The 20,755-nt window shown below is 45.6% G+C and overlaps 1 protein-coding gene across 2 annotated transcripts in view; it reads right to left on the bottom strand.

Annotated features, from left to right (window-relative positions):
* Nucleotides 1–20,755, bottom strand: part of PSME3IP1 (proteasome activator subunit 3 interacting protein 1) — a 205,278-nt gene that overhangs the window by 183,899 nt on the left and 624 nt on the right. The window contains exon 1 of one of the 2 annotated variants that reach the window (XM_033943761.1): nt 1,311–1,759. The exons of the other annotated variant lie outside the window; for it this stretch is intronic. The gene's annotated coding sequence lies outside the window, so the exon portion shown is untranslated. Of the gene's footprint in view, nt 1–1,310; nt 1,760–20,755 lie in introns of those variants that run through there. 2 annotated transcript variants of the gene reach the window in all.

The raw sequence follows: 20,755 nt of genomic DNA, 5'->3' as shown, positions 1-20,755 counted from the left end.
GGAAGTTCTTCTTTACCCAACGTATGGTGGACAGTGCACCTGGATGCGCTTCCAGAGGACGTAATAGGGCAGAGTACGGTACTGGGGGTTAAGAAAGGATTGGACAATTTCCTGCTGGAAAAGGGGATAGAGGGGTATAGATAGAAGATTACTGCACAGGTCCTGAACCTGTTGGGCCGTCGCGTGAGCAGACTGCTGGGCACGATGGACCTCAGGTCTGACCCAGCAGAGGCATTGCTTATGTTCTTATATCACCTTGTAAAACAAAAATGCTGTGTAGCCAGGTGTTTTGTACCAGTTTTGCAGAGTTCTTTGTATCTGCCTCTAAATGTGACAAGTGGCTACAAGAGGAGGAGAAATAGAACATCCAATCTGATGACACATTTCTAAAGACTGAGGCCCTGATGCTCTAAAATAGCTGTTAAAATCCTGTGGGTTGCTGCAGTGCCAGTAAATTTAATTATTTGGAAATGAATGATGAGTGATGTCCAAAGAACCTCACATGCAAATGAGGTTTGCAGAGGTCCACAGAAATCCCACTTGATCAGTCATTGCAGAAAACAACTGACATATGCACAGAATAGTCCACAGAAAGAGGCATAAATGTGTGCATGTGCCAGGAAATACTACGTCATAGGCATGCCTTATTGTTGATGCTATTGGAGGGAGGAAAATGGAGGAGGGGAAGGAAAAAGACCATACAATCGGCAGTTTTCAATGAACACCCATAAGATGTACCTTTTAATACACATGCTTGATGTGCACTTTTAACAAAGATGTATACATATGGCACCTGACCCCAATGAATTCATCAATACATGACTTCAGCCACAATTTGCTTGCTTTCTCATATGCTATTTTTAGATATTTTTTTATTGGTAATACAACTCGTATCTGGAATAATGGCTGTAACAGCTACCTGATTTTGGAAGGGTTTTTTTTTATTTTATTTCTGTCATGCAATTACCAGCTATACACACCTGAGACGCGCTTTTAACAGTACTGGCACCCCGGACCAGCCAGTAATTTTGGAGTGTTAAAAGTCTGCGCTTCAATTTGAACATCGAGTCTGTTGTATTATATTTGCATAGCAGAGTGGGAGGCTGCTACGAAGCACATAAAAGACCGCTGTGAGCCATTATGTGAATTGGTAGATAACATAGAACATCGGGGCCCGAGACTTGGAATCTTTTACATTATTTTACATCCAGCTCTCCCACTCTGGATGTTGCAAGATACACTGAAATTAGGCAAATACGTGTATAAAACCAGAAACATAAACTGCTTATGAAGACCGTATCTTTACTTACTCTTGCATATGATACTCTTATAGTGAGATGTCCTTGTTCCGAAACAACGAAGAACAACAAAAAAAAAAAAATTACGGCAAGGCGAAAGCTGCCCGAAGCAGCAGCTGTGGACAGTGTTACATAACTATTTGTCCGGAGAGAAACAGGAATAAAGCTAGCGTTGTCTGAAAAACGTGATCTAAGGAATAGAAAAAGTGCAAGAGGACTACTCCTGTCTAAGAAATTGCCAGCTAAGGAAAAACACAACCGGACAGGACACTATCCAGAGATATTGCAGGCCTGGTATTTATCGGTTCAAACGAGGTGAATATCCGTGACGGAAGCAACTCCAACAAAGGCTAGTGTTACACATATCCTGTGGTCCGGGAGGAAAGTCGGGCTGGGAGTGCGTCTAGAAAAAGTGTCCCCAAAGAATAGGGTTGTTTGAGCGGTTCCTAAATGGGGCGCACCGGAGCAGAGTCAAAGAGTGGCACCCAAACGAGAAGTTCTTTCAGGATTTCTGTGGCGTAGGGACCATGCATTTTAAATTTCAGCCAATGGTATTGGTGAGATTGGAAGCGTGGGAACATGGTAAAAACCAGGATTTGCAGGATTCTCAGGATCTCCAGGATTCTCAGGATCTCCAGGATGTAGGACAGGCCACCTTAAGAAGCAATGCTCATTTTTTAATGACAGCAACAGGCTGTCTTTCAGTGGGGAATTTCTCTGTAAAATCCCGCCCCCTATAATGCAGTTCTATTCTTCTGTGGGTGGGCTTGGCAGAAGACAATGATGTCAGCAAAAGGGGATTTTCTGTCATCCTGCAGAATGACAGAAAATCAGTCAACACAGTTGGTGCAAATTGCAAAGCTAAATAGTGGAAGCTGCAGCAGAGAGTGATTGTGGGGGACTGAAAGAGGCATAAAATCCAATCAATATGTTCCAGAAAGAAGAAATAAAAATAGCATACAAAGTAAAGTGAAGGGGTGGCAGGGGGAGGGGGGAACAGTGGCAGGAAACATCCACATTTTGTTCTCCTTCCTTATCAAAAGCACAGGACCTACCATGATCCTGCAATTCTGACCCCAGGAAGGGCTGCCTCTATCTGGTTTCAGCACCCTCAACCAAGAAACATCCTCAAGGCAGGAAACATCCATTCCATGCACTCTTTCCCTATCAAAAGCACAGGATATGGCAGGATGTGTAGGATATCCAGGATCCGGCAGGATCTGTCAGGATCCTGCAGTTCTGACCCAGGAAGCACTGCATCTATCTGGTTTCAGCACCCTCGACACCTATAAGGCAGGAAACATCAATTCCATGCACTCTTTCCCTATCAAAAGCACAGGATATGCAAGGATGTTTCAGGATGTGCAGGATATCCATGATCCAGCAGGATCTGTCAGGATCCTGCAATTCTGACCCCAGGAAGGGTTGCATCTATTTGGATTCAGCACCCTCAACCACCTATAAGGCAGGAAGCATCCATTTCATGCTCTCTTTCCCTATCAAAAGCACAGGATATGTCAGGATGTTTCAGGATGTACCAGGATCCTGCAATTCTGACCCCAGGAAGGGCTGCATCTATCTGGTTTTAGCACCTTCAACCACCTATAAGGCAGGAAACATCTATTCCATGCACTCTTTCCCTATCAAAAGCACAGGATAATAATAATAATAATAACAGCTTATATACCGCAATACCGTGAAGTTCTATGCGGTTTACAAAGATTAAGCAAAGGTACAAATTGATTGACTTTAAGAGGGGAAGAAGAAAGAGGGTTAATAGGACAGGAAATCCATTTTTGAGGAGAGAGTGATCAATAGAACAAGTTAATCGCTATAGAGGGGAGAGAGAAGAGAGGATCAGTTGTCTAGATACTTTAGGAACAGGTGTGTTTTCAGACGTTTCCTAAATTCCTCATAAGTAGTGGGCGAAAGCAATTGTTCTAGGTCTTTACCCCATGATGCTGCTTGGTGCGAGAGAAGATGTTCATGGTGTTTTTTCAGTTTACAACCTCTCACTGGGGGGACAACGAAGTTGGAATGTGAGCTTCTCTTGTGTCTGTTGGCTGAGAAGACGAAAAGGTCAGTTATATATTTAGGGGCAAGTCCGTGTAGTGCTTTGAAGCAGAAGCAGGTAAATTTAAACTTTACGCGTGCCTCCATTGGCAGCCAATGCAGCTGCCGGTAGTAGGGTGTCACGTGGTCAAACTTCCTCAGCCCAAAGATCAGTTTAACCGCTGCATTTTGCATCAATTGTAAACGCTGCATGTTCTTTTGGGAAATTGCTAAATAGGCGATGTTACAGTAGTCAAGTAGACTCAGTATGAGGGATTGGACTAGGGTTCTGAATGCCGCTGTATCGAATTAAGCTTTAATGGATCTGAGTTTCCAGAAAGTGAAAAATCCCTTTCTGATCAAGGAGTCCACCTGGTCTCTCATGGTTAGGCACTGATCCAAAGTTACACCTAGTATCTTTATGGTAGGTTGGATAGGGTAATTAAGATTATTGATACATAGTGGTGATTTGGTGTCAAGCGGATGTGGCGAAGCAACGAAGAAAGTTGTCTTTTCTGAATTAAGTTTGAGCCTAAAGTTTGTCATCCAGTGCTCCATCATGTTTATGGCTTCTGAAGCTTTAGGAATAGTTTCAGAGATAGAATTAACGAATGGGATGATGATCGTAAAATCATCTGCATAACTAAATAGTTTTATCCCTAACTGGGTTAGCTGTGTGCCTAGTAAGGACATGTAGATGTTGAAGAGCAATGGAGATAGCGGAGACCCTTGTGGCACACCGGATGGATTGCTCCAGTTATCTGAAAGTTCATAATTAAAACGTACTTGATAAGTGCGGGACATAAGGAAGCCACGGAACCAATTCAGCACCTCGTCCCTGATACCAATGGCGTCTAGGATATGTCAGGATGTTTCAGGATATACCAGGATCCTGCAATTTTGACCCCAGGAAGGGCTGCATCTATCTGGTTTCAGCACCCTCGACCACCTATAAGGCAGGAAACATCCAGTCTATGCACTCTTTCCCTTTCAAAAGCACAGGATATGCCAGGATGTGGAGGATTTGCAGGATATCCAGGATACAGATGACCTCTGAAAGAGCTGCATCTATCTGGTTTCAGCACCCCCAACCACCTATAAGGCAGGAAACATCCATTCCATGAACTCTTTCCCTATCAAAAGCACAGGATATGCCAGGATGTTTCAGGATGTGCAGGATATCCAGGATCTGTCATAATCCTGCAATTCTTACCCTAGGAAGAGCTGCATCTATCTGGATTCAGCACCTTTAACCTCCTATAAGGCAGGAAACATCCATTTCATGCTATCTTTCCCCATCAAAAGCACAGGATATGTCAGGATGTGCCAGGATCCTGCAATTCTGACCCCAGGAAGGGCTGCATCTATCTGGTTTCAGCACCCTCAACCAAGACAGGAAACATCCATTCCATGCACTCTTTCCCTATCAAAAGCACAGGATATCCCAGGATGTTTCAGGATTTGCAGGATATTCATGATCCAGCAGGATCTTTCAGGATCCTGCAATTCTGACCCCAGGAAAGGCTGCATCTATCTGGTTTCAGCACCCTCAACCACCTGTAAGACAGGAAACATCCATTATCCCATTCAAGCAGACAGCATATTCTCACATGTGGGTGACGTAATCCTTGGAGCCCTGGTTCAGACAGCTTAAAAAGTGTATTGCCACATTACGAATTTTAAAAAGTTCACGACTGACCACACCATACTTGCAAGAGTGCCTTCCTGCCCAACCTAGGCTTGCGATTCCTCAGTTTTAAGTTTTCCGCGGAGCTAAGTTGTATTTTTTGAATGTTTTTCAATTTTGCCTTGTTGCCTTCCCGCCCTTATGTATTTTCTTTTCTCCCTTTTTGCTTTCTTTAAAAAAATAATAAAGCGAGGTTTATTTTTTTCCTCTTGCAGGATGAGAGCTAGAGGAGGTGAAGGTGGTATGGGTGAGGGTAGGAGAAGTGAGGGGGCACACTGCTGTGATGTGGGTGAGGTTCAAGCAGGGAGAGAGTGGATGATCGAATGAGAGGGAGAAAGTGTTGGATCTTTAGAGAGTGGAGAAGAGGATAAGAGGAAGGGAGAGGCAATGGGTTTAAAGAGTGAGTGGTGAGGTGTTAAGGGATTCAGTGACTTGGGGAGAGATTGGGGATCTTTCATACCAGTAGGAGGGGGAGTAAGGGAATCATAACAGTGGAAGGAGGAAGAGGAACAGGGAAGAAACTTGCTTGTGGGCTAGTCTAGAGAGCAGAGTGTCACATGTCCATCTCAGTCATTGAGTTTGATTTGCCTGAGGTGCTCTTCCCATCGATGTCCCATCCGTTGATGGGTTATAAGAAGTGTAGCAGGTGTCAATAGCCCATATCTCTCACCGACCCACATTGTTGGTGTCTGTAGTGCCTGGGCCTGAAACATCGTGTCGAGTCCTGTTCATGTTGTTCATTGCTTCAGAAACATACCATCAAAAGCCACAAATTAAAGCAGGAAAAGTTATTTGGCACCAGCATGAACGTCGATAAAACTTCCCAGCCATCAAAACCGACACTGGTGTCAGAGGACATCGCTCCCTCTGTTAAGCCTGTTAAGAAGCCACCAGCTTCCCGGTCTGTGTCGCAAGCCACTATGGCTCGAGTCCAATCATGCCGGCCAAGTGATAACCTCTCTTATGACTCGCTTCTTTTCCATTGAAAGTTGCATCTCTCCGAGGCGAGCCGACGGTACCGGTGCTGTCTTTTTGGGAAAAGCTGGATGCGCTTTTCCGCTTAGAATTTGGTGACATGTTTCACCTTATGACCTCTGCACTGACTGCTCTGGTACCGGCTCAGCCTAAGCATAACACTGTGAGGTCTGGCTCTTCGATACCTCATCGAAGCACCTCTTAACACCGATCATCTCATCAATCCTGCATAGCATCTTCTTGTCATTCAAGTTCATCAAGGCATCATCAATCATCGCCGTCTCATTCCAGCAAATGTTCTTCCAAGAGGAAACACCATTCTCTTGCAGATACTTCCCAATGTCTCGGGTCTCTGACACTGATCCCTTGTAAGAAACATCACTCTTATCATCATGCTTCTAAACATACCAAGTCTTCCACACTGACTTCGTCCAAAAAGAAGCATCCTCCTGACCACACTTCTAAATGTCCACGGTCCCCAACTTCTGCTTCGACTTCATCATCTGATGGGTATCGGTGCAAACACAGACATCATCACAATTCATCTTCACAACCACATGGAGAAGTCCGCATCTTCAGTTTGATTCAGATGCTGACATCTCCATTTCCTCTACTGAGGTTTGTGACACGTCTGAGGAAAAATCTCCATGCCGGTCTTCTCCTATAGTGAAATCTCCTAAGGGAGGGCCATTGGGGGGTCGGTAGGAAGGGTTGGGCACCCTCCTGCTGCAATTGTCAGGGGGGGGCGGGTTCTGTCGGTAGGAAGGGTTAAGTACCTTCCTGCCGCGATTGTCGGGGGGGCGGGTTCTGTCAGCAGGAGGGGTTGGGCACCCTCCTGCCGCGATCGCTGGGGGGAGGGGAGACTTGCGGCCATAGCCGCGGCTGCTATACTAATCACGGCAGGGAGATCCTTGCCGCGATTAGGTATTGCGGCCACATCTACTTACCATGTAGGCCAGCATTTTGCTAGCCTACATTGTAAGCGTCTCCCATTCTGCTAGGTTCGCTTAAGGCTACCGCCTAGAATTAGGCGAGCTTAGGTGGGCTTGCGGGCCTCTCTAGGCTCCCTGGAGGTGCCTCCCGATTGGCTGATTAGACAGCTGTAAGACGCATACAGCTGCCTACAATCGGGAGCACTTTGCAGAATCAAGGCCCAAAAGCCCATTCCAGTCTGCCCATTCGCAGTAACCATTATCTCTTCTTCTCTCTAAGAGATCCCACGTGCCTATCCCACGCTTTCTTTAATTCAGACACAGTCTCTGTCTCCACCACTTCTTCCAGGAGACTGTTCCATACATCTACCAGCATTTCTGTAAAAAAGTATTTCCTTAGATTAGTCCTGAGCCTATCACCTCTTAACTTCATCCTGTGCCCTCTCATTCCAGAGCTTCCTTTCAAATAAAAGAGACTTGACTCATTCACATTTATGCCACATAGTTATTTAAATGTCTCTATCATATCTCCCATTAATGTAATTATATTTACCATTCCCTCTTTCCAAATTGATCTGCAGTGCCTCTTCCCAGGACCGGATTAATGGGTAGGCCAAGTAGGCAAGTGCCTAGGGCCCAAAACTGTTGGGGGGGCACCACTAAAGGAAGGTAAAAAGTCAACTCACCTTGCAATTTTTTTTTCAGATGGAAACGCCCCCCCCCCCCCCCCCCCCCGGCGACATCAACAGTGATGGCCCCTCCCCTCGGTGTCAACAGCAATACAGCCGGCTCTGCTCCAGGAAGGTTCCTCGATGACTGCGTCTGCCGGTCCATCCCCTTCCAATATCACTTCTTCCAGAGTAAGTAAGTGATGTCGGAAGGGGATGGACCGGCAGACTCAGTCATTGCGGGACCTTCCTGGAGCAGAGTCGACAGCGTTGCTGTCCATGCCACCAGCTGTTCTAATGATTTCTGCTTTCGGGCTTCCTTTTGCCAAGGAGATCAGAGAGCAGAGCCGGCAGCACAGGACCTTGCATTTGTTTGGAGGGAGAGAGAAAGGAGCATGGAAGGGTGGTGGAGGGAAAGAAAGGGGGCAGATGCTGATGGAAGTAAGGGGAAGGGAGAGGAAAGAGTGAAATGCCAGACCTTGGGGGTGTGGAAGAGGAAAGGGAAGGAGAGGAGAGGAGAGGAAAGAGATGCCAGGGAAGGGAAGAAAATGGATGCCAAACCAATGGGGGTGAAGGGAGAGAAGATGCCATACAGAAGGGGCATAAAGAGGATAGACAGTGGATGAAATGAAGAGAGTGACAAGAAGATGAGGAAAGCAGAAACCAGAAAAGACACGGTAGAAAAAATGTTTTTATTTTTTTTGCTTTAGGGGAAATGCATCGCTGTTTCTGTGGTGTTACAATTTTTCCAGGTGGTTCAATTTAACCTTTGTTTACATATTTCTATTTTATCCCCACTTTTGCAAAACCGTAGAGCATTTTTTACTGCTGGCCATGGTGGTAACAGCTCCAACGCTCAGAATTCTATTACTGCACAGGTCCTGGACCTGTTGGGCCGCCGCGGGAGCGGACTGCTGGGCACGATGGACCTCAGGTCTGACCCAGCAGAGGCATTGCTTATGTTCTTATGTTATGTTACCACCAAGGCTAAAAACCACACTACAGTTTTGTAAAAGGGGGAGGGGTTAGTTTGTGATTACATATTCCATACTAGGCGATGGTGTTTTCTGTGTTCTGTGTGTTCGAAAGACATGGTTTTCTGTTAGGATTTATCTGTACTAGTGTGGCTTGTTTAGTTTTACAATAGGTGTATTGATGTTGTACTGGTCACTGCAGTTTTTCTAGGTACACTCTTGTGCGACTTGTGGATTGTTTCTAAAAATCATGTTTTTCATACAGATGGGGGGGGGTGTCAAAAAAAATTATGGGCCCCAGGTGTCCCATATGCTGGGTACTGAGGTTTTGCTTTTTCCCTTGGGAAAAAAATGACATACTTGTGACATCGGCGTCTCCCCTCTCTCTCTCTGTGCTACTAATTAAAAATAATAAATAGTAATACCATTGAGTGACAGCAGCGAGAAGGGGGTGGTGGCTACCGTGCGGGGCAGGAGAAGAAGAAGGAGGCGGTGGCTGGAAGTGGCACAGGGCGCAGTTCCGCGGAACACTAGATTTTAAAGTGAATCTTGCAGTGGTGTCTTTGGCTGGTTACAGCCTGGAGATCGAGGCGAGCTGCAGGTAAGTGAGGCTCTGCCCAGGGAATGTGTCATGGGATCCAGGGAGGGCGGGGGCTGCAGGCAGGTAGGTGATCCTCCTGTCTAGGGAACGCTGGCTGCAGATGGGGTGATGGATGGGGATGTTGTATTTAATATAGTAACATAGTAAATGATGGAAGATAAAGACCTGATCGGTCCATCCAGTCTGCCCATAAGTTATACCAAATACATGATTAGATTAACTAGTCTCTTCCTTGGGGGCGGGGCAGGGCATGAGTGGGGCATGGGCAGGAATAGGGGGCCCAGTGTACTTGTGTGCCTAGGTGCCCTCGAAGAATCCTGTCCTGCCTCTTCCTTGCCCTGCAGATCCTGCAATTGTGTGGCTTTAATAAGATATAACACTGCTCCCCCTCCTTTTCTTCGTGAACAGATTATAGTCTTTAATAAGATCTTTAACATATAACTACTTCCCCTCCTATTCCTCCTGAACAGATTATAGCCCAGTCATGGGTCTCCGTGATCACCACTATATCCAACTCATCTTCTTCAATCACAGCTTCTAGATCCAGAATCCTGTTTTCCATACTTCAAACATTAGTATATACTGCTTTCCAGACATTGCCACCTTTTCCCATCCGTGTAAAGCAGCGGTCTCAAACTCAAACCCTTTGCGGGGCCACATTTTGGATTTGTAGGTACTTGGAGGGCCACAGAAAAAATAGTTAATGTCATATTAAAGAAATGACAACTTTGCATGAGGTAAAACTTGTTATGGTTTATAAATCTTTCCTTAATTGCTTCTGATAATTTCAGCTATACACGGCTGAAAGCAGTGCAACATGCAGAAAATGAAGTTTAGATAGTTTTTCACTTTCTGCATGTTGCACTGCTTTCAGCCGTATATAGCTGAAATTATCAGAAGCAATTAAGGAAAGATTTATAAACTATAAAGAGTTTTACCTCATGCAAAATTGTGATTTAGATTTTAAAGTATCAGCTGCACAAGACAAGATTTTGGTGTAGTCCTCTAGGGTTTTTTTGTAGAGGGGAGAATCAATATCCGACTTGTGCCTTAAGTGTCCGGTGGTCGCATCTGCAACCGCCTTCAGCTCTCACCTCCTCCAGCACCAGGACACAACCACCATCTTACAGTCACCGCAAGGAGAGGTGCCAAATTTTGCAAGAGTTCACGAGATTACGTACCCATGCACAAGTTGCACTGCTTCCAATGGTTACCTTACGTTCTGGAACGTTGCCCGCCTCACTGCTGTAACTTCACACAAGCGTTTTCCAGCATCTATACACGATTGTCCTCTCCACTCCACCTCACAATTAAATACAGATGCAGGAAAGTGCTTACGTGAGGTTTCAGCAGTGAGGCAGACAAAGTTCCAGAACAATGGTAACATACTGAGGTCCTCAAAATAGTACCTGGCAGGCTGCATGTGGCCCCCGTGCTGCGAGTTTGAGACCATTGGTGTAGAGGTATACAGTGGTTTATTTACCTGAGTGCTTAAACTCACCCAGGGCTCTGAGCACTTTGTCCCATTGCTTCTGGTTTAAAGCCCTCTTCAGTAGATTAGCCATCCTGCTGCCAAAGACACTTTTTCCCTTCTTTGATAGATGCATACCATCCCTGCTTAGTAGCCCTTAGAAAATCATCCCATTATCCAGGAAGCCAAAACTCTCTCTGACACCATCCACATAGCCACGCATTCATCTCCGAGACGTGAGCTTCTCTGCCCTGGACTTTACTCTCCACAGGGAGGATGGATGAGACTACCACCTGCATACCTGACTGCTTCATCTTCTCTCCCAGAGATACAGTCACTTTTGATACATTTACAGGGGTACCTGCTAGTATCATTAGTGCCAACATGGATGAGCAGCATCGGATAATAGTCTTGAAGAGGCTTGATGAGTCTCTGCAAACTCTCCAAAACATCTTGAATTTCGGCACCAGGCAGATAGCATACCTCCTGGGACATCATGTCTGGTTTGCATATGGACGTCCTGTACCCCTCAGAAGGGAATTGCCAACCACCACTAACTTACATCTCCTAGTGGTCACGGAGCCAGCAATTTTGGGGATTTCAAGCTTTGGTCCTTACTCTCCCTTGGATGCTCTTATCTCCTCCTCTATTCCGCTGTTTATTACTGCATATTATTTTATATTACTGGTTTTTATAAGGTTGTGTTGGGTCCCTTGGTTGGTAATAAGGTTTTTATATTACTGCATTTTATTTTGGGATAATAAATTTTTGCCTGCATCGTGTACATTGTCTGCAGTTTTTGTTTGTTCTCCTGCTTCGCTGTTTATTCTGCAGATCTGGTTGGATTTCTTTTTGTTGTTCTCATCTCCTCCTCTTCCAGGGCAGTATACCAGTTCTTCAGTTCCAGGGCAGGTGGAGTCACAGTACTAATCTTGCAGGGTTCCATAATCTGAGTCCAGCTGTCTTCATTCAGCACAGCCAGGGCCAGCGTTAGGGGAGGGCAAACAGGGAAGCTACCCTGGGAACCACAGCTGCAGGGGGGTCCCACAGTCTGGGCATCTCTTCCCTTCATCAGGCCATCTTTCTCCCATCCCATCAGCTTCGCAGGTGCTTTTCAGAATCAAAGTTTTCTCTCTGAGGGATGATCTCCATTATGTCCATTCCCCTCTTCAATTTCCTGCATCTTTTTTCCAGGATCCCTTGATGTCCAGCATGTCTGTTCTTCCTATGCACTTGTTGATCTCATAAATATCCGCCCTGCCTTCTCCCCATTATCCACAGCATCTCTCTTCTCCCTCTGCCTCTCCATGTTGTACAGTATGTCTGCCTTTTCTCCCTTACTAGTTTATAAATTCAAAATCCAACTTATTCCCTCTCTCTCTCTCTCTTAATTCCCTCCACCCCATATAACAAATTTCCCTCTTCCCACACCCCCAGCCAGGGCAGGATTAATTTGTCAAGGGCCTCACCCTGCCACACCCACTGCCCCGCCCATGTACTTACCCATTTTCTTATTTTACTTCTTTATTTCCACTTTATTTCTTTTTTACTTTTTTATTTTAAAATTCAAAACAAATAACAAAGATTACCATATCAGTGCCAGTGTACAGTTTTTCTTATAAGCAACCTCCAAACATCTCTGAATAAATCCCCCCTTCCTTCCTAAAGGAAGAGATCTTCAGCTGGCAGCTCTTTGGGAAGCCAACCAATTTATATTTTGCATTTGAGTAGGAGGCATGGGACATGTCAGGAAGAAAATTTAGTGCCCGCCATTTTATTGGACTAATACATTTCTCAATTAGCATTCAGTGGTTAAAACCTCTTTCTTCAGGTCAGTAAACTATACAGTATCCTTGCCCTGTCCTGAGGAAAGGAGTTATGGACTGTTAATTAGTAAAAAATGTAATACAATTAGTCCAATAAACAGGGTCGCCTTATTTCCATAAACAAATACAACAAATAGAATTTTTTTTTCTGCCTTTGTTGTCTGGTTTCTGCTTTCCTCATCTTCTCATCATTCTCTTCCTTCCATTCACTCTCTTTGCCTCTTCCATATGTCATCTGCTTTCTTTCTATGCCTCTTCAAGAAACTGTCTGCCTCCCCCCCCCCCCACATTGGTCTGGCACCCATCTTCTCTCCACTCCCCCCATGGTCTGGCATCTCTGTCTTCTTCCCTTCCATCTCTCTCACCCTCCCCCAGGTGGTTTTTAGCTTTTATCTCCTCCTGTCCTCCCCCCCTATCCTGGTATCTCTCTCTCTTCTCCCTTTCCTTTTCTGCTCTTGCTTCTCAATTTGTTTTCTACTTTTTATCTACTTACTTTCCAGTCCTCAATTTCCCTTTTATTGTGTCTACCTACAGCTTGCCACCCCTTTCCCTCACCCCTTCCAGTATCTCACTAACTCTAACCTCTTCCCCCAATCCAGCATGTGCTCTTTTTACTTTATCCCCTCCTTCCATACAGTATGTGCTCTCTCTCCTCTCCAATTCCTTCCAGAGTCTGCTTCCCTCTCTCTCCTCTCCACTTCCATCCAGCCTCTGTTCCCCTCTTTCTCCCTTCCCATCCAGCGTCTGCTCCTCTTTCTCTCCTCTCCAGTTCCCTTCAGGTTCTGTTCCCCTATCTCCCTTCCCCATATCCATCCAGTGACTGTTCTACTTTCTATCTCTAATTCCTTTCAGCATATGCTCCCCTCTCTCTCCCCTCCCCACTTCTCTTAAGCTCCACTCAAACTCTTCCCCTCATCAGGCCATCTTTCTCTTTTCCTGTCACCTTGGCAAGCACTTTTCAGAATCAAAGTTCTCTCTCTCAGAGGGGTCCGGACACGGCAGCCATTCTCACAAATCGCTCATGGCTGCCATCAAAGCTTTTCCTCTGGTGCAATTTCCTGTTTCCGCCTGGGCGGCTTATGTCTGAGGAGAAGCTTTGGAGTAGCCGTGCGTGGCTTGTGAAAATGGCTGCAGCATCCGTGCCCCTCAGAGAGAGAAAACTGAATCTGAAAAGCACCCACAAAGGTGATGGAAAGGGAGGGAGATGGCTTGATGAAGAGAAGAGATGCCCTCACTGTGGGCCCCCCTGGAGATGAGGGGCATTGGGCAGCTTTCATGAATGCCCTCCCCTAATACCAGCCCTAGCTGTGCTGAAGGAAGATAGCTGGACTCAGATTACAGAAACCTCACATATCCAGCAGGATTCTAGCAGATCCTATGCTTTTCATGGTGAAAGAGTGCAGGGAATAGATGTTTCCTCACTTATAGGTTGTGAAAGATACAGAATCCAGGTGTATACAGACCTTTTTGAGTCATAATTGCAGGATCCTGGCAGGTCCTGTGCTTCTGATGGGGAAGGGGTGCAGGGAATGGATGTTTCCTACCTTATAGGTAGTGAAGGGTTCTGAATCCAGGGGGATACAGCCCTTCCTGGGGTCAGAATTGCAGGATCCTGACAGATCCAGCTGCAAATCCTGAAACATCCTGGCACATCCTGTGCGTTTGATAGGGAAAGAGTGCATAGACTGGATGTTTCCTGCCTTATAGGTGGTTAAGGGTGTTGAATTCAGATAGATGCAGCCCTTCCTAAGGTCAGAAATGCAGGATCCTGACAGATCCTGCTGGATCCTGGTTATCCTGCAAATCCTACACATCCTGAAACATCCTGGCATATCCTGTGCTTTTGATAGGGAAAGAGTGCATAGAATGGATGTTTCCTGCCTTAAAGGTGGTTAAAGATGCTGAATCCAGATAGATACAGACATTCCTAGAGTCAGAATTACAGGATCCTGACAGATCCTGGATATCCTGCACATCCTGAAACATCCTGGCATATCCTGTGCTTTTGATAGGGAAAGAGTGCATGGACAGAAGTTTCCTGCCTTATAGGTGGTCGAGGGTGCTGAAACCAGATAGATGCAGCCCTTCCTGGGGTCAGAATTGCAGGATCCTGGTACATCCTGGCATATCCTGTGCTTTTGATAGGAAAAGAATATATGGAATGGATGTTTCCTGCCTTATAGGTGGTTAAGGGTGCTGAAACTAGATAGATGCAGCCCTTCCTGGGGTTAGAATTGCAGGATCCTGGTACATCCTGGCATATCCTGTGCTTTTGATAGGAAAAGAATATATGGAATGGATGTTTCCTGCCTTATAGGTGGTTAAGGGTGCTGAAACTAGATAGATGCAGCCCTTCCTGGGGTTAGAATTGCAGGATCCTGACAGATCCTGCTGGATCCTGGATATCCTGCAAATCCTGGAACATCCTAGCATATTCTGTGCTTTTGATAAGGAAAGAGTGCATAGACTGGATGTTTCCTGCCTTATAGGTGGTTAAGGGTGTTGAATTCAGATAGATGTAGCCCTTCCTAGGGTCAGAATTGCAGGATCCTGGTACATCCTGAAACATCCTGGTATATCCTGTGATTTTGATAGAGAAAGAGTGCATGAAATGGATGTTTCCTGCCTTATAGGTGGTTAAAGGTGCTGAATCCAATAGATGCAGCCCTTCCTAGTGTCAGAATTGCAGGACCTGACAGATCTTGCTGGATCCTGGACATCCTGCATATCCTGCACATCCTGAAACATCCTGGAATATCCTGTGCTTTTGATAGGGAAAGAGTGCGTGGAATGGATGTTTCATGCCTTATAGGTGGTCGAGGGTGCTGAAACTAGATAGATGCAGCCCTTCCTGGGGTCAGAATTGCAGTATCCTGACGGATTCTGCTGGATCCTGCAAATCCTGGATATCCTGCAAATCCTGCACAACTAAGTTTCAATGCCAAAAAATGTAAGGTCATGCACCTTGGCAGCAAAAATCCATGCAGAACTTACACCATAAATGGTGAGACCCTAGCAAGTACTGCAGCAGAACGAGACTTGGGAGTGATCATTAGTGAAGACATGAAGACCGCCAATCAAGTGGAGAAAGTTTCATCCAAGGCTAGACAAATCATGGGTTGTATCTGTAGAAGTTTCGTCAGTTGTAAGCCCGAGGTCATAATGCCATTGTACAGATCCATGGTGAGACCTCATCTGGAATACTGTGTACAATTCTGGAGGCCACATTACAAAAAGATGTGCTGAGAGTTGAGTCGGTTCAGCGAATGGCCACCAGAATGGTCTCGGGACTCAAGGGTCTTCCTTATGAGGAACGACTGGGTAAGTTGCAGCTATACTCACTCGAGGAACGCAGACAGAGGGGAGACATGATTGAGACATTCAAATATGTCACAGGCCGTATCGAGGTGGAAGAAGACATCTTTGTTCTTATAAGACCCACAGCAACAAGAGGTCATCCGTTGAAAATCATAGGTGGGAAATTTCATGGCGACACCAGAAAACATTTCTTCAACAAAAGGGTGGTTGATCGCTGGAATAATCTTCCACCACAGGTAATTGAGGCCAGCAGCGAGCCAGATTTTAAGATAAAATGGGATAGGCATGTGGGATCTCTTCATGGAGGAAGTTAGGGGGTGGGTCATTAGAGTGGGCAGACTAGATGGGCCGTGGCCCTTTTCTGCCGTCATTTTCTATGTTTCTATCCTGAAACATCCTGGCATATCCTGTGCTTTTGATAGGGAAAGAGAGCATGGACTGGATGTTTCCTGCCTTATAGGTGATTAAGGTTGGCGGGTAGGAAGTAGAGGATTGGAGTGAAGGGCCACTACTCGGACTGGAGGAGGGTCACGAGTAGAGTTCCGCAGGGGTGGGTGCTTTGACCGCTGCTGTTCAATGTATTTATAAATGATCTAGAAACAGGGATGAAGTGCGAAGTAATAAAATTCGCAGATGACATCAAACTATTTAATGGGGCTAGGACTAAAGAGGACTGCGAAGATTTACAAAGGGATCTGAACAAGCTAGGGGAGTGGGCGACGAGATGGCAGATTAAATTTAATGTAGAGAAATGTAAAGTCTTGCACGTAGGGAACAGAAACCCGAGGTACAGCTACACGATGGAGGGCTGGTACTGAGTGAGAGTGCCCAAGAAAGGGACTTGAGGGTAATAGTGGACAAGCCCATGACGCCGTTGGCACGGTGCGTAGTGGCCGCTACGAAAGCGAATAGAATGCTAGATATAATCAAGAAAGGTATTACAACCAGAACGAAATAAGTTATCCTCCCGTTGTATCGGGCAATGGTGAGCCCGCTTCTGGAGTACTGCATCCAATATTGGTCGCCATACCTAAAGAAGGATATGGCGATACTCGAGAGGGTTCAGAAGAGAGTGACACTTTTGATAAAAGGTATGGAAAACCTTTCATACGCTGGAAGATTGGAGAAACTGGGGCTCTTTTCCCTGGAGAAGCGGAAAGTTAGAGGGGTTATGATAGAGACTTACAAAATCATGAAGGGCATAGAGAAAGTGGAGAGGGACAGATTCTTCAAGCTTTCGAAAACTACAAGAACGAGAGGGCATTCGGAATAATTAAAAGTGGACAGATTCAGAACCATTGCTAGGAAGTTCTTCTTCAGCTAACGGGTGGTGGACACATGGAATGCGCTTCCAGATGGGGTGATAGGACAGGGTACGGTACTGGAGTTCAAGAAGGGATTGGACAATTTCCTAAAGGAAAGGGGGATAGAAGGGGATAGATAGAGGGTTACTATACAGGTCCTGGACCTGATGGGCAGCCGCGTGAGCAGACTGCTGGGCATGATGGACCCCTGGTCTGACCCAGCAGAGGCACTGCTTATGTTCTTATGACTGGATGTGTCCTGCCTTATAGGTGGATAAAGGTGCTGAATCCAGATAGATGCAGCCCTTCCTGGGGTCAGAATTGCAGGATCCTGACAGATCCTGCTGGATCCTGGATATCCTGCAAATCCTGCACATCCTGAAACTTCTTGGCTTATCCTGTGCTTTTGATAGGGAAAGAGTGCATGGACTGGATATTTCCTGCCTTATAGGTGGTTAAGGTTGGAGGGTAGGAAGTAGAGGGTTGGAGTGAAGGGCCACTACTCGGACTGGAGGGGAGTCACGAGTAGAGTTCCGCAGGGGTGGGTGCTTTGACCGCTGCTGTTCAATGTATTTATAAATGATCTAGAAACAGGGATGAAGTGCGAAGTAATAAAATTTGCAGACGACACCAAACTATTTAATGGGACTAGGACTAAAGAATAATGCGTAGATTTTCAAAGGGACTTGAACAAGCTAGGGGAGTGGGCAACGAGATGGCAGATGAAGTTTAATGTAGAGAAATGTAAAGTCTTGCACGTAAGGAACAGAAACCCGAGGTACAGCTACACCCAGCAGAGGCACTGCTTATGTTCTTATGACTGGATGTTTCCTGCCTTATAGGTGGTTAAGGGTGATAAATCCAGATAGAAGCAGCCCTTCCTTGGGTCAGAATTGCAATATCCTGGTACAGAATATTGTGCACCTTGCCCCATCCCTCTATGTTTAGGAGGCCAGTCTGCTCTTACTCCCAGGGAGTTCTGTCAACCAATTTTTGATGCTATTTAAAGGAGGCCAGGTGGCACTGCTAGAGCCAGAATGAGAGGGCTGGGGTGTACTCAGGTAGGGTTACCAGATTACCCATTTGGAATTCCGATCCCCCCTAGACCTGCCTAGTTCCACCCATCCCTGCCCCATCATGTCCCATTCCCGCCACCAATCCCACCCTAACCCTGTTCCCACTGCTTGCCGGGTTTTCAAAAGCCATCTGGATCTCCAGAAGTCCTCAAAAAGAGGACATTTCTGGGGGATGTCTCGTAACCCTACAGTCAGGTATCCCTCAAAGCCACACAAAAAGCAAAACCATGTTGCAGCTGGTGTAACTGCAGGCAGAAGCGTTTTGCACTTCTTTTACAGGATGTCTGAAGTTAATTTACATCCTGGGTTAAAGTTGAAAAACTCATGTCCAAGAAACATGGGGAGAGGACAATAATCTATTGTCATGTTAATTTTGAACACAAGAATTTTCTGGTAGAAGACAGATTCAACTTTTTCAACAGTCTTACACATTAGTCCATCCAGAAGGTGTTGATCTTCTCCTGCTGCAGGTATAGAAATATTAATGGAAGGAGGAGTTGCTACATCCTGCTGCACTGTTTAAAAGACAGTAACATTAACTTGCCTAGGGGAACGTGTGGCACTGTGGTTAAATCTACAGCTTCAGCATGCTGAGGTTGTGGGTACAAACCCAGGCTGCTCCTTAACCTCTTAACCCCCCCCCCCCCCCATTGCCTCAGATTGATTGTGAGCCCCACCAGGACATACAGGGAAAAATGCTTGAGTACCTGAATAAATTCATGTAAACCAGGGGTGCCCACACTTTTTTGGCTTGCAAGCTACTTTTAAAATGACCAAATCAAAATGATCTACCAACAATAAAATTAAAAAAAAAACACAAAACACACTGTACACAGAGAAAATGTTAATTATCATTTGAATTCGAGTTTTTTTTTTCAAAGGTCAAGGCAGATGACTTTAAAATATGCAATGTCACCTCAGCAACAACTATACTAAAATAGACAAATATAGAATTTATATCTGCTGTCTATATTTTGCACTATGGCCCCCTTTTACTAAACCGCGATAGCGTTTTTTAGCACAGGGAGCTGCACTGAATGCCCTCACAGCTCCCGACGCTCATAGGCTCCCTGCACTAAAAAACACTATTGCGGTTTAGTAAAAGGGGGTCACAGTGCAAAATATAGACAGCAGATATAAATTCTTAAAATGGACACAGTTTGATCACTAAATCGAAAATAAAATCATTTTTCTATCTTTTTGTCAGGTGATTTCATGAGTCTCTGGTTACACTTCCTTCTTCTGTGAAGCCAATATTTCTTTCTTTCTGCCTTTCTTTCTCACTCCTCCTACTTGCGTACCTTTCTTTCTCTCTCCCCCTGCCCCCCCCTCTTTATTTCTGCCTTTCTTTCTCTCTCCCCCTGCCCCCCAAGCCATCATGCCGATTTCTCCACTTCCACGATTCTTTTCCTACCCCCACCCCCAAACCACCAATGCGATTTCTCCATGCTGCTTCCCCGAGCTAGGCCTAGCGCGTACAAACGCCAGGCCCACAAGATTTCACCTCCGAAGTTAATTCTAATATCGGGGAGGATGTTCCAGGCCAGCCAGGCAATGATTGGCTGGCCTAGAACTTCCTCTCCGACGTCAGAATTGACGTCAGAGGTGAAGTCTTGTGAATCCGGTGCTTGTACGCACCAGGCCTGGCTTGGGGAAGCAGCAAGGAGAAAAAGATCGCAAAGGCAACACGATCGACTCGCGTTGCCTTTGCGATCTACTGGTCGATCGTGATTGACCATTTGGGCACCCCTAATGTAAACCATTCAGAGCTCCCCTGGGTAAACAGTATAAAAAAATTGAATAAATCTGGATAATTAGTTTCAGTAAGATTGACCAGGTTACTGAAATTCTAAATCCAAAGTATTGCTATTCTTTTTTTTTTTCCCTCTGTGTGATAAGTTATAGCCTATTTTTTACTGCCCCTCTGATTGTCACTCTGCAGGTAGCCTATTTTACTGCCCCTCTGGCTGTCATTCTGCAGGGAGTCCCCGCGTTGACGTCTTCTTTTCTGCCGGTCTGCCCACACGAGAAGAAAAGAGCATGTCATAAGGGGCGGGACCGGCAGAGAAGGAGAAGACGGCATTGTAGGGGACTCCAGTAAATGCTTAGCAGCAGCTGTGGCAATCAAAAAAAGAGGAGGTCTGCTGTTAAGGTGGACCAGGATCCTGGAAAATCCTGCAATTTTACCAGGATCTCAATACAAGTCTATGAGGATCCTGGAGATCCTGCAAATCCTGGTTTTACCCAGCGCTGGTCCTGAGTTTACATTTTGAAGTATACCTCCATTTATCAATTTTCTACCACTAATCTCCTCTCCCCCCACCCACCCCACCCCATACACATACCAAGAATCTTTAAATGGATGTAAATCAATGTTTAATTTCTGTGTCTGGGCAACTGTTTAACCCAATGGTCTCAAACGCGCGGCCCGCCAGGTACTATTTTGAGCATGTTTGTCATAATGTTTATCATAATCACAAAAGTAAAACAAAACAGTTTCTTGATCATGTCTCTTTAGCTATAAATTACAATATTATTATTAAGACTTAGCCAATAGGAAAGAGTTATAAACT

Source organism: Geotrypetes seraphini, chromosome 4 (genome assembly GCF_902459505.1).
Source record: "Geotrypetes seraphini chromosome 4, aGeoSer1.1, whole genome shotgun sequence".
Taxonomy (NCBI): Eukaryota; Metazoa; Chordata; class Amphibia; order Gymnophiona; family Dermophiidae; genus Geotrypetes; species Geotrypetes seraphini.
The sequence above is the reverse complement of the archived record's forward strand: the minus strand, read 5'-3'. Positions and strand labels throughout refer to the sequence as shown.